This window comes from Diabrotica virgifera, chromosome 1 (genome assembly GCF_917563875.1).
Source record: "Diabrotica virgifera virgifera chromosome 1, PGI_DIABVI_V3a".
Taxonomy (NCBI): Eukaryota; Metazoa; Arthropoda; class Insecta; order Coleoptera; family Chrysomelidae; genus Diabrotica; species Diabrotica virgifera.
The window spans coordinates 67,538,570-67,552,000 of record NC_065443.1 but is presented as its reverse complement, the minus strand read 5'-3'; the positions used below and the strand labels follow the sequence as shown (position 1 = coordinate 67,552,000).

At 33.0% G+C, this 13,431-nt stretch overlaps 1 protein-coding gene across 1 annotated transcript in view; it reads right to left on the bottom strand.

Annotated features, from left to right (window-relative positions):
- The window catches only part of LOC114326976 (zinc finger protein 250-like), a 343,951-nt gene that overhangs the window by 171,721 nt on the left and 158,799 nt on the right, over window positions 1-13,431 (bottom strand). The gene's annotated exons all lie outside the window — the stretch shown is intronic.

The window sequence follows — 13,431 nt, the reverse complement described above, 5'->3', positions numbered from 1 at the left end:
TAGTCTTTAATAATCTTAGTTTTATCCAAAGTGAAGCAAACTTATGCAAGTTTTTATAATTTATAGGATTTTTTAATAAAATTTTTGTGATTGATGGTATACAGCCAGCTACAGGAATAGCTATTTGTATAACAAGGGAGGAAAGTGCTACTTTTCCTCCCGAGAATGAAGTTTACTGCCCGACGCGTAGCGGAGGGCAGTAATCATTCAAGGGAGGAAAAGGCACTTTACTCCCATGTTATACATATGGTTTTTCCACCTTCCTCAAATAACAAGTCATTTTTTCATTTTACTTAATTTATTTATGTAACTAACCAACAAAATTTATTAGAACTAAAACTAACAAGTAGGTACAATATAACTGTCAACTGTCAAATATAAGTTAAATTATTAATGTAAACATTGTTAAATCAGAATAACAATTTACTGTTTTTTACCATTCTGCAAAATACAGAGTGTTTTTAAATAAACGTTAAAATGTATAGATACTTACGTAATAGAAAATAGATATTGTACAGGGCGTCAATAAGTTATATTTCATGAATGAAATACCATGACGTCAGTTTTACTTTTCCTCCCTAGGGAGGAAAAGTAGAACTTTGCTCCCTACAATCAGGTCCGGAAAAGTATACTTTCGGTAGAGGTAGGTGGAAAAAATTATTTCTTTTCCTTGTGGATTTTTTAGTTTATTTATTCGTCTATTTTGTCTTAGTTTTTGACAAGTTCCAAACAAATCTCTCAGACTCGCATCACAATGGCCATCATTAAATACTCGTTGCATAATATAATACTATTACATTATCATAATATGGATTATGAAGGTTTATTGACTTACTATCTGCCCAATTCTATAATACCGTTCAAAATAAACCAATACATTATATTGTATGTTTCTTAATAAGTTTCAACACACAGAATGGTATATTTTTATAAAACAATACATAAAAAATGTATTTTAAAAGCTTTCTCAGCGGAGAATAATCAAAATTTTAAACATCCATCCAACAGTTTTTAGAATTTCCATACCAGCTAGAACTCCCACCGGAAAAATTTAAGGTAAAAGAAGTAATCAAGATAATACAAAATCTCAAATCGTAAAAGACCCCAGGCTTCGATCTTATAACACGCAACATTATTAAACAACTAGCCAGGAAAGGAATTGTATACCTGACTCAATTATTCAATGCAGTATTAAGAACTGCATATTTCCATCTCCTCTTGGAAAGTCGCAAAAATTATACTAATGCCCAAACCAGGTAAACCTCTGAAAGATGTCAAATCATATCGACACATAAGCTTACTGCCGATAGTGTCAATGATCCTAGAAAAACTGATACTCTCAAGAATTCAACCACTCCTATCAGATCGAGAACTAATCTCTGCACATCACTTTGGATTCAGATTCCAACACGCAACCATAGAATAGATTTACCGGATATGCAGAACTGTAAACCAAGCATTGAAAGACAAAATGTACTGTACTACCGATTTTCTAGACATCTTGCAAGCATTCGATAAAGTCTGGCACACAGGCCTTCTGTACAAATTTTAAAAAATGCTTCCTCTCACTCACTTCCTAATCTTAAAATCCTACCTGCATAACCGTTACTTTTTTGTACAACATAGAGATAGTGCAAGTCACTATTTCCAGTTGGATCTGGAGTCCCACACTGCAGTGTCCTGGGGCCAGTGTTATACCTATTGCAAACAGACGACTTACCAACAAACTTTCAAACCCCAACATCTACACATGCAGATGATACAGCGGTGATGTCAGTACATCAGGACCCACGAACAGCTTCTGAACTTCTGTAAACTAGCCTCAACAAAATTCAAACTTGGCTAAAACTGTGGCGTTTTCAAACAAATGAAACAAAGTCGGTTCATATTATCTTTACAAACTGTAAAGGTCACTGCCCGCCTGTATATCTCAACAACCACCAACTAAAACAGCAAGTAACAGTCAAATACCTTGGAATGGACCTTGATCACAGACTAAACTGGAGACCACACATTTTTATGAAACGTAAACAACTTGGTCTCAAATTACACAATCTATACTGGCTGATTGGTCACAAATCATCAGTTTTAATTAAAAATAAAGTACTTGTCTACAAAGCAATCCTAAAGCCAATATGGAGTTACGGAATCCAACTTTGGGGTACTGCATCAAACTCCAATATCGAAATATTGGAGAGGTTCCAGTCAAAGGTTCTTCGAATAATCACAAATGCCCCATGGTATGTTGCAAATAATGTTATTAGACGTGACCTAGAAATTGCAACAGTAAAAGAAGAAATTACTAACCTCGCTCAGAAATACGAAAACAGACTGACACAACATCAACATCCCAATGCACTAGCCAGAAACCTGATGATACACCCAGTCAGACGAAGACTTAGACGAAATACAACCTAGTGATTTACCATCACGATTTTAATTATATGTGCACTAATTCCTAGAGACAAACAATTTAATAGTTATGTAATATAGTTGTAAAGAAAATTATTAAAGAATCATTTTCTCCAAGTCACCTACATTAGTAGTCACAATATTTACTCATTGCAACTTGTTTTACAGATTGTAAATAAATTGGGAAGTTAAATAAAAAAAGCTAATAGGTATGCATCTACATTTACTATGGTAATTTAGTTTCCAAAAATTTGTATATCACTGATACATAAAAATCAAAGCTCGTCTAACACAAGATACTAAAGAACTAAATTGACAACTTTTACTTAAAAAATAAAATCAAGTGAACGAATATGTCGAGCGAAATTGTGAGTTTCACCGAATCTATCATTTTACATCCTTTCTAATGATACTTTCTACCTAGACGGAGATAACTCATTAGAGTGAATCCAGTAAAAAACTGACCCTATGGGTAATTTGATATTTAATGTGGTCTATTTACGACAGTGTTGTTTCCGCCGAGATAACTATAGAAGGGAAATTAAAATACAATTTATATCGTGAATCGTTTAAGATTTATTTGTCATGATCTTTTTTTTTTTTTTTTTTATTTAAAACACTTATACCACATCAACCACGCAGGGTTATTAGTGGGATTACAAACACAATATTTTTCATATGAATTACATTAAATACTATAATAAAATTTTATGTCCTTTAAATAATTCAATACATTTAAATTTTTGTCCGTCAGGATGGATTTGAGGTTGTCTGGAATTCCATGTATTCTTCTTTCATTTTGGAAACAAGGGCAGTCAAGTAGGAAGTGTTTCACTGTTAATGAAGTGGAGCAGTTGTTGCAAATAGGCGGTGGATCTTTACTGATAAGAAATTTGTGTGTTACAGCTGTATGACCAATTCTTAAACGGTTGATGATCACTTGTTCTCGTCTACTGGTGGGGTTATTCATACAGCTGTTGTTCACCTGTGGGCATATTGGGATTAATTTGTTTTCAGAATTTTCCCAGTAATTTTGCCAAGTGTTGTTGCAGTGAATTTTAATTAGATATTTCATATCACTGTAAGGATACGTTGTAATTTTTGTAGTATCTTCTAAGTTGATTCGGCTTGTAGTTGCTAGTTGATCTGCTTTTTCATTTCCCGAGATTCCAGTGTGCGATGGCACCCAAATGAAGGCTATGTCTTTTCCCATCGAATGTAATATTTCTAATTCATTTTTTACTGCTTGTGTAATGGGATTTGTTGTATAAATTTGCTTCAATTTCAATAATGCATTAAGTGAATCTGTAATGATGACGCACTTCATCGTGTTACTCGATTTGAGAAAAGTTAAGGCATTCAATATAGCTGTGGTCTCGCCTGTGAGTATACTACACGTTGTAGGTAACTGAGTGCTGTTGGAGTTTTCATCAGAATAGTACGCAGCAGCATGTCCATCAGGGGTTTTAGAGGCGTCTGTAAATATGTGTAAGTGATTGGGGTAATAGAATATGATTTCTGCAAAAACATTTTTAATTATTGAGAAGTTTGTATTTGATTTGGGGTACTTTCTTAGTGTTAGGTCAATGGTCAAAGGGTGGGTTGTCCATGGAGGAGAGACTGCATTTGTATATAACAATAAATTAAGTTGATCCATGTTGAAATTTGTGGCTTTTATTCTTTCTATTAGAGGTATACATTTTGTTGATTTTTTAAAAGAGAGGATGCCAGGTTGGAAAATTTGAGAGAAAAGAGGATGTTGTTTTTGGATTGAAATTTTGGCAATGTAGTTTAGTGATAATTGTTGTCGTCTTATGGTCAGAGGAGGCTCCTTAGCTAGAACTTGTAGGCTATTAGTGGGACTAGTTCTAAATGCACCTAGTGCCAGTCTCAAAGCTGTAGATTGAATGCTATTGAGTTTTTTTAGAGTAGTTTTGCTTGCGGCGTTATAACATATGCAGCCGTAATCTAGTTTACTTCTTATGAGTGATTTATATAAGTTTATTAATATTTTAGTATCTGCGCCCCAAACTTTATTAGACAGAATTTTGAGTATATTTAACCTAGATTGACAGGAATGTTGTAGTTTGTTTATATGTGAGTTCCAATTTAAGGTTCTGGTAAAAGTTAGACCTAGAAAATTAACTTCTTCTGATTGTTTTATTGATAACTTATTTAAAGTTAAGTCAGTAGAAAACCGAGATCTATTTTTATTAAAAATTATATATTGTGTTTTTTCTGTAGAGAAGTTAAACCCAGTTTTTAGCGTCCAATTTTCAAGACGAGTTATAAAATTTTGTAAGATTTTACTTGCAGATTCTATATTGTTGGATTTAGTATAAACGACGATGTCGTCTGCATAGATACTGGCTTTAATAGGTGCTCTAATTTCATGAATAACACTATTGATAGCCACTAAGAATAATGTTGGGCTTATTATGGAACCTTGAGGGATTCCATTTTCTAATGTTCTTGTTGAGCTTTTAAGGCCATTTATTCTAATTTCTATTGATCGATTACTTAAAAAATTGTTTACAAATGCTAGTATGTTCCCTTGAACTCCGTTTTCGCTTAGATTTTTCAAAATACAGTGTCTCCAAGTTCTTTCAAAAGCTTGGGTAATATCAAAAAATATTGCAATCAGTTTTTGGTTATTAGCAAAGGCTTCATTAATTGAGTTTTGTAAAGTAACATGGTTATCTGACGTCGACCTGCCTCTTCGAAAGCCGCTTTGATAGGGGGAAAGGAGATTATTGTTTTCCAAGTGCCATACTAAACGTGAGTTTAAAATTTTTTCCAAGATTTTACACATACTACAGGTAAGAGAAATGGGGCGGTAAGAAGAGGGATTATCTTTAGGTTTATTAGGCTTGATGATGGGAATTATTATTGCCTGGGACCAAAGCTCAGGAAATTTATGTTTTAGAAAACAAATATTAAATAAATCTAGTAAAACTAGTTTAGCTGTAAATGGTAAGTTTTTTATAAATATTGGTGGTATGTCATCTGGTCCGGCCGAGGTGTTTTTTTAAATCAGAAATAGCAAATTCCAATTCTTGAAGAGTTATGGCGATATTTAACGGATTATCGATATCGTTTATGGTGATAATAGAGGATTCTAGAGATTTCTTGTGCGTTAACATTTCCTGAGGTATATTATTATTGCTAGAATTTTGTTGGTAAACATCAGCTAATGTTTCTGCAATAGTTTTGTTACACGTGATTAGTGTTTGACCAAGAGTTAAGGTGTTTATTTGTCTAAAAGAGTTGGAGCCTTTGAGTTTACGAATTTTAGACCAAATGACAGCTGAAGGGGTTGATGAATTTATAAATGAGACATAATTTTCCCATGTATTTCTTTTGCTTTTTTTTATGAGATATCTCGTTTTTGCTCTAAGTTTTTTAAAATTGAGTAAATTTTCTTCCGTGTTCTGCTTTTTAAGTTTATTAAACGCGCGTTTTGTTATAGATAGAGCCAGTGCGATTTCGCTGGTCCACCAAGGTACTGGTTGTCTATTACAAAGTTTAGTTTTACCGATATTAGTTAAGGCTGCTTCTGTTATGATATTATTTAGGGACCTAATGTCAGAGTTTATGTCACTGCTTAATTGGAAATTTTCAATTCTCTTTTGGATGTCGATTTGATAGGAATTCCAGTTTGCATTCTTTAATTTCCAAGAGTGATATATTGGGAATTTAGGAGATTGAGATTTATTAAATGTTACATGAATGGGGAAATGATCACTGCCATGTAGTGATTCTAAAGTATTCCATACGAGATAAGTTGATAATGATTGGCTACATAATGTTAAATCTATAGCGGAAAATAAGCCGTTATAAGAATTAAATCGGGTCGACTTACCAGTATTGAGTAGTATTAAATCTGAGGATTCAATGAAGTGATTCATTAGGTTGCCGAATTTGTCAGTTTTATGACTTCCCCATGCCGGATGATGGCAATTCATATCACCTAAAATTATTTTTGGATTTGGGATTTGATCTATAAGATTATTAAATTCTTGTAAATCGAGGTCGCTGGGATGAGGCAGATATATATTGCAAATATTAATGTGTTTTTGATAAGTTACTGCTACAGCTACAGCTTCAAGACTAGTATTTATTGAGATGGGTTTAGCTTGTACATCAGTTCTAGTAAAGATAGCTACTCCGCCACTGGCATGGTGAGCGTTTCTGTTTTTTAGAAAACATTGATAGTTTCGAAGGTTTATATTAGTATTTTTAAAATGGGTCTCTTGAAGACAAAGTATTTTAGGAGATAGTTCATTTATTAACAGTTTTAATTGTTCAATATGGGTGTAAAACCCATTAAGGTTCCATTGAAGAATAAAAGAATCTGACATTAGATTTCTGATTGGGATTGCGGTTCGTCGGACTCTTCAATTGAAGATGCTTGATTGGGGTTTAGTTTCTTCTTTAAACGGGTGATGTTATTTTTTAGTTTTGAGTTATGGATGTAACAGTGGATGAAGTTAAGAATATCGATTAGTTCAGAAGGTTCATTGGAATAATTTTTGGAGATTAATTCAGGGTGTTGAGAGTATAATGTATTATCTAGAAAATCGCAGATTTCATTATAATTTAGAATAAATGCAGGTGATCTATTCTCTATTTTATCTTTTATTGATTCCAGAGAAAGAGTAAGTTCTTCGCGTGAGGTTTTATCTGATTTTTTGTATTTTTTCTTTGGTTTGTTTAAAGGAGGTGGCATAAAAGGTTGTGTATTAGTTTGTGTATTATTGTCAATAATGTCTGGAGAGGAAGATATTTGTCTTTTAACTTGATTGGTTTTACTGGGAATATTTGTAGATGATGGAGACGTTTGTACTGTTAGAATTTTGGTAGAATTATCTGAGACTGATGATGTACTGGGAGGAGGGTTTTGGTTTGTGTTGTTTATAGGTGTTACTGGTGAGTCAGTTTCTATTGTTAAATTTGTTTGCTCATTTGATTCCTGAGCTTTTGTTCTAGGTTGAATAGTTTCTAGTGAAGGGTTTAATGGGGTCAGATCAGTTCTATGAGGACATTCAGTTTCTTTGTGGCCTATAGTTTTACAATTTAAGCAGTTATATCCATCTATGGAAAGGAACAGACGATATAGGGTGTTGTCATGTGTTATAAGAAAAGAATCAGGGATAGACACATTTTCTAGATGATTGATAAATATTTGCCGTCTAAAACTGAGGACATGGCTGTACTCTGTTTCCGGCATACCTACTCTTAAAATAGTCATCTTAGACACGGCAATGATACCCATCTTTTGTAGTTCTGCTTCTATAATGTTGCTAGGAATTGTAGGGTCTACATTAGATACTACGAGTCTATCGGCTGGAGTAATCAATCTTCTTATTTCTATCTCTGTTTCTTTTATATATACAAATTTGTAGGAGTGGAGAAGTGAATCGACCATGCTTTTTGACGAAAGATAAATACAAATTCGATTGTTAGAAATTCTTGATGCGAAAATTACGTTACGGGATCTTACTGCTATGATGTAGTCGTGTATTTTAGTATCTTCCATACTAGATAGGACAACAGCTTGGTCTTTTGTTGGGTGTTTAAAAGAATTTACTGCAGTGGAATATGACATTGGTGATGATTTTTTTGTTTGAGTCATGTTGAATGAAGTTGTGTTATTTAAAGTGATATCGGTTGAAGTCATTTTAATTTAAGGTGCCGTAAGTCCGGCCCTGTCGCCAGTTCGAAAACTGGTCTTCGTTCTGGACACAATCTTGTTTTATCAGTATTTTGTAGGTTATATTTCTGATACTATTATTTATAATAATGTAATTTCAAGTACTCACGTTTGTATATATTCGTGGGCACTTGTGTTGCACTAGAACTTTTATGCACAGGTGAAATAACAATATTTGAAAGGTAATTTACCATTCAAAATAATTTATTTTAGAACGGCTTGTAAACGTGGTATATTGTACCATAGTCAGGACCGTACCCCTGTCATGATCTATAAAAGTTAATTTTAAGATTACTTCACGGAATGTTCAATGTTTTCCAAAAACACTTTATCAAGGAACCCTTTATTACTAAAACCAAAACTTTACGGTTTACTAAGGACCATTCTAAAAACGAAAAACAAAAATAATGATCGTAGACAGGGCATATAATAAACTACCACACATATACCAAGGAGCCCATGTATTAGGGATGGGAAAAACCTACCGGTTTTAACCTAAAACCGGTTTTTTTGCTTCGCAATAACCGGTTTACCGGTTGTTATTTTGTCTCGGTTATAACCGTTTTTTTCTTTTTAAAGTAAAAACCGGTTATTAGGTTTTTACGGTGATTAGGATTAGGTTACGTATTATTGTGGATCCCAATCATAATTATTATTTTTAAGTAATTATTCCAAACAAAACCATAATTCAAATTTTATTTTATAAATACAGAAGCAAACTGAAAGTGCAAACTCACAATAGCCAGAAACAATTAAGTTTTATTATAATATTTCGTTGAAAAGGTATTTGTAATCATAATATTTACATAAGAAGTGATCTGGTTGAAGTAGACGCAAACATCATCTATTTTTCACACTTAACCCTTGACATTGAAACTGGGTGAATGACTTTTTCTGATTACCAAAAATAATGTTCTGACTATGAATATCGAATTACCTCCAAGAATTTCCCTACGTTTTCAAAACGATACGCCCATACAGGAAGTGTTAAATGAGTTAAAATGCACATATTATACAAATATACAAACGTGTTAAAAGAAATACATGATAAATTTTTTTTGATGGTAGTAAAAAAAATATAAATTGCATTATCCAATTTATTTTTAAGTAAAATATTTGTGTTGATATTATTTTTTTTAAATCCCATTTGAAAGAGTCTGGGAAATTTTTTATAAGTTGAAATGGTTGGGTTAAATTGTATATTATTGCAATATGTTGAATATTAATCTTACGTTATATTATACTTGATAATAATCAACAAATATATAATAATAATAAAATAATAAATAAATATAATAATATACAGAATAAAATGGTTTTATTAAAAATTGTGTTTTATTTATATTGATATTGATGTTCTTTCGATAGTACTAATTTTGATCATATTGATATCGAGTATCGAGTCGAGTGCCTATTGTAGATGGTTTCTTCGTTAACGTTTATTTCTATTCCTTGTACAATAGTTGTTAGGTCCGTTAAGATTTCTGGAGCTCTTGTTCTGGTTCTTGTTATAACGTCTACATCGTCAATATAATATGCAAGATGATTGTTGGACTAATTTATTAAATATAGCTGATTTGCTCTACAAGTCTCTAAAACGACCATTTCTAAGACTATATGTATACATAAATATTGAACTCTTGCTCTTTTTCAAGAATTTAGCGTAAATTAATGGTATGGTTAACAGTCAAACAGCATGACTTGGAAGTTGCTTAATATTGTCCTAGGAGCTATAAGGCTTCAATCTCTCGTAGAATAAATCTTACACGTTTTAAATTGAATTCAGAATCGCACATCGCATTCACATCGCGTTCTGTCGATATCCAGAATTTAGAAAATAAATTAATATAATTTTTGGTGTTTCAGATTATTTGTTACCCGCCATTTATTTAAAGAAATCTGTTGGGATTATATTGCTGCTTGAATTTGAGATTTTTATCTTTTTATAGACATGTTCCCTCCTTTTACCGTGATAACTCCCTAAATTCCTCGATTGGGAGTTCTGGATCTATATTGTTAATTATTAGTAGTTTTACCTTACTATCAGATGATTTTCTTTGTAGATAAAATTGTCGTTACATTTATGTTGATTCTTGCTTTAAATCCCTTTAAATGCCTCTTGTAACTATTGGAAGAACGTACTTTCTGTTAATTTTTTGAAAATACCAATACATACTAAAATCGTTATCAGTTTATGGCAAAATAAAAAGCTTCTTACACTGCGAAGTATAAAAATTCTCTACAAAACTTGTTTCTTTTTCTTCTTTCTCTTTTTATTGGCTTGCATACTATAGGTGGTGTACATACATTTTGGTGTGTACATTTGGTTGTATTGCAGCTCGTCTTGCTCAAATAAAATAATATTTTAAAAAATTACGTTTTTTCATTTATGCTAGTTATTAGATGTAAAAGTTGATTATTAGTAAATGATTTCTTATTTCTTCAAAACCTTGTGCTTTGACAAATAATTTTTAGTTTTTATGGCATGCTTCACTTATTCATCCTTTACTTTATTTCAACCTTATTTCCTTTTTTTGTGAACTAGCACACCATTTTAATCTTGTAATGTAGTTAATTAACAATTCCTGTTTCTCTCCATTGATATTTTTTTTTTCATTTACACACAATAATTCAGATTAAGATGGTTGCAACGATGTAATCCATATCCTTCTACGTTACTGATAATACATATTTATTGCAACAACGCCACAAGAAGAGACTCAAGGATGACAACAATCCCATATGTAAAGGCCTTATCAGAAAAATTAAGAAGGATAGGAATTAAGTACATCACAACAACGTTTAAAACAAAAAACACACTCAGATCCAACCTGTCCAAAACAAAGCCCAATAACATAGGAGTAGTGAAAGAACTACATCTACAAAATAATCTGTGATCACAACAATTTCTACGTGGAAAAAACTGCCAGACCACTAAGCGACATGATAAACGAGCATAAAATATTTCGAGAAATCACAGGCATTTCAACAAATTACAGATATGCAAACATACTTGGAACAATAAACATACAGTTCAGTGGAAAGATGCATCAATAATCATGAAGAGAGCAGACATTAAAAAGAGAAACATCAAAGAAGCAACCCTCATAAATGAAGCAAAATGTGCAGCAGGATTTGGTTGCCAATACATAAAGAAGAAGTGAATGACAAAAACATATCAACATTAGCGAATAAGGAAATGTGAAACACAGGTCTCAATAATGCACAATACATATGCAACACAAAACTCACAAATACAATTTACAATTTTACATTTTAAAACTCACAGATTACAGACACTGCCAAACAAAGAATCGCAAAACACATAGAAAGAATGCAAAACACATAGACTAATGAGAATTTGATTTATCGCAGGGCATAAACATAAAACATTGGCCCTCATATCTTTTCAGCCAAAGCATGACTGTTACCCACAACACCATAGGCAAGTACGTCAAACCTTAACTTTTTTGGTTTTTGGCAAAACATAACCTCAACAACACAATATCTTTTTTTCAATAATCTTTTTTGAAAACGATTTTTGGAATATAAATCAAAAGGTCAAATATTTTTCAGGTAAAAATGCAATTGTCATTACAATCAACTGTGGCTAATCCCATATACACATAATAGGTGACTCAGTAAAGCGGCACGATTGGCATCGCTGCTGGGTAAATGGGTATGTAAATAAACAACATTTCTGCTATTGATCCGACAATAATCCGCGGCAATTACACGAAAGACCCCTATTTTTGAGAAAAAGTAACCGTGTGGTGTGCAATTTCTTCCGATCTAATTTTTTTGAGGACGAGGATGGGTACACAGTAACAATACTGCCTAGTACCGCTAGTTAACAGTAACAGTAACCGCTACATGAACATGTTAACATGTCACACATCACGAGTGTTAATGGATTTACTAAGAAGATCGTTCCCGGTCGTCTTATGAGTAAAATATTCGCAATATTCCCTGGCCACCTCGTTGTCCAGATCTCTCCTTATGCGACAACTTTCTTTGGGGGTATCTAATGTCGAAAGTGTTTCAAAGTAACCCTCCAAGAACTATCGAGGCTTGGAAAGAACGGATACGCGAAGAAGTGGAAGCAATACCTAAAGAAAGGTACTTAATGTCGTAAACAGCTTTTGTACCACGTCTGCAAGAATGTGCCCGACAAAATGGAGGCCACATTTCTAATATCATCTTGAAAAACTGAATATTTCTTGCACATTAATTTCCACCTGTGTAGTTCATTTAATAAAGTTCTTTTATTAAATTTAATAAAAAGATATATTTTTAGTTTTCTGTTTGTTTGAAATAGTACCGTTTCATTGAATCACCTGTTATTTATATTATTTATTGTATTAGGTGGTTTATTTGTACCTGCGAGGCGCACGGCACTGCATTCAGCAGTAGCGCTTACCTCGAGGCAGCGAGCAGCTCCACACCCATGAACGCTATTGCCATAAAAAACGAAAACGGAGCAAAAACAAGTGAGCGCACATAATATCGTGGCTGGACTGTTGGCAGCCGCGGGCGACTTCGGGCATCTTCTGCTCGCTCGTTGCTATGAAATCTAGAGTGCCTAGCCTAGAGGTGCATGCTACTGGCCGGTACTTACACGCACATCTTGGTAGTTAGTGGTAAAGTTAGAACCCAATATCATGCACTCGAATTGGAAGTTTTGTGGAGGGAAGCCCACGTAACTATAAGTTTGAGATTTGCCAAATGCCGTGGTGGTTCTTGAGGTGGAGCTAATATGCATTTTTTTGTATTTTTTAACGTAATTTTTAAATCTTAACAGTAAAATTTGAATATTCGATAAATTGTAGTATAAAACGAAATGGAAGCTAACATGCAAATATTAAAAACTACTCTTTTCAAGAATTTTACGGAAATAATTCAAACTTACTGACCTATATGTATTTTATTTATTATCTAGCATAATATGCTAGATAATATTATATTATAGTTATTGAGATATTTGAAGTGGAGAAAGTTTTTTGACATCTAGGAAGTTTTGAACACCATAACATTCATAAAATTTGAATGTGTTAGATATTTATTGGTTATGAGTTATGAGATAACAGAAAACACAATTGTGGAGGAATTGTGGCGGAACTAATCAAATACGGAACAGAGAAATTAAGAAGAATGATATGCCGAATCATGGAAAAAGCAATAAATGGAGAGGACATCCCTAAACAATGGCAGGAAGCCTACATAACATCGATATACAAAAAAGGTAACAGAAAATATTGCGAAAATTACAGGGGGATAAGCGTCATCGCTACAATGGGAAGACTGTA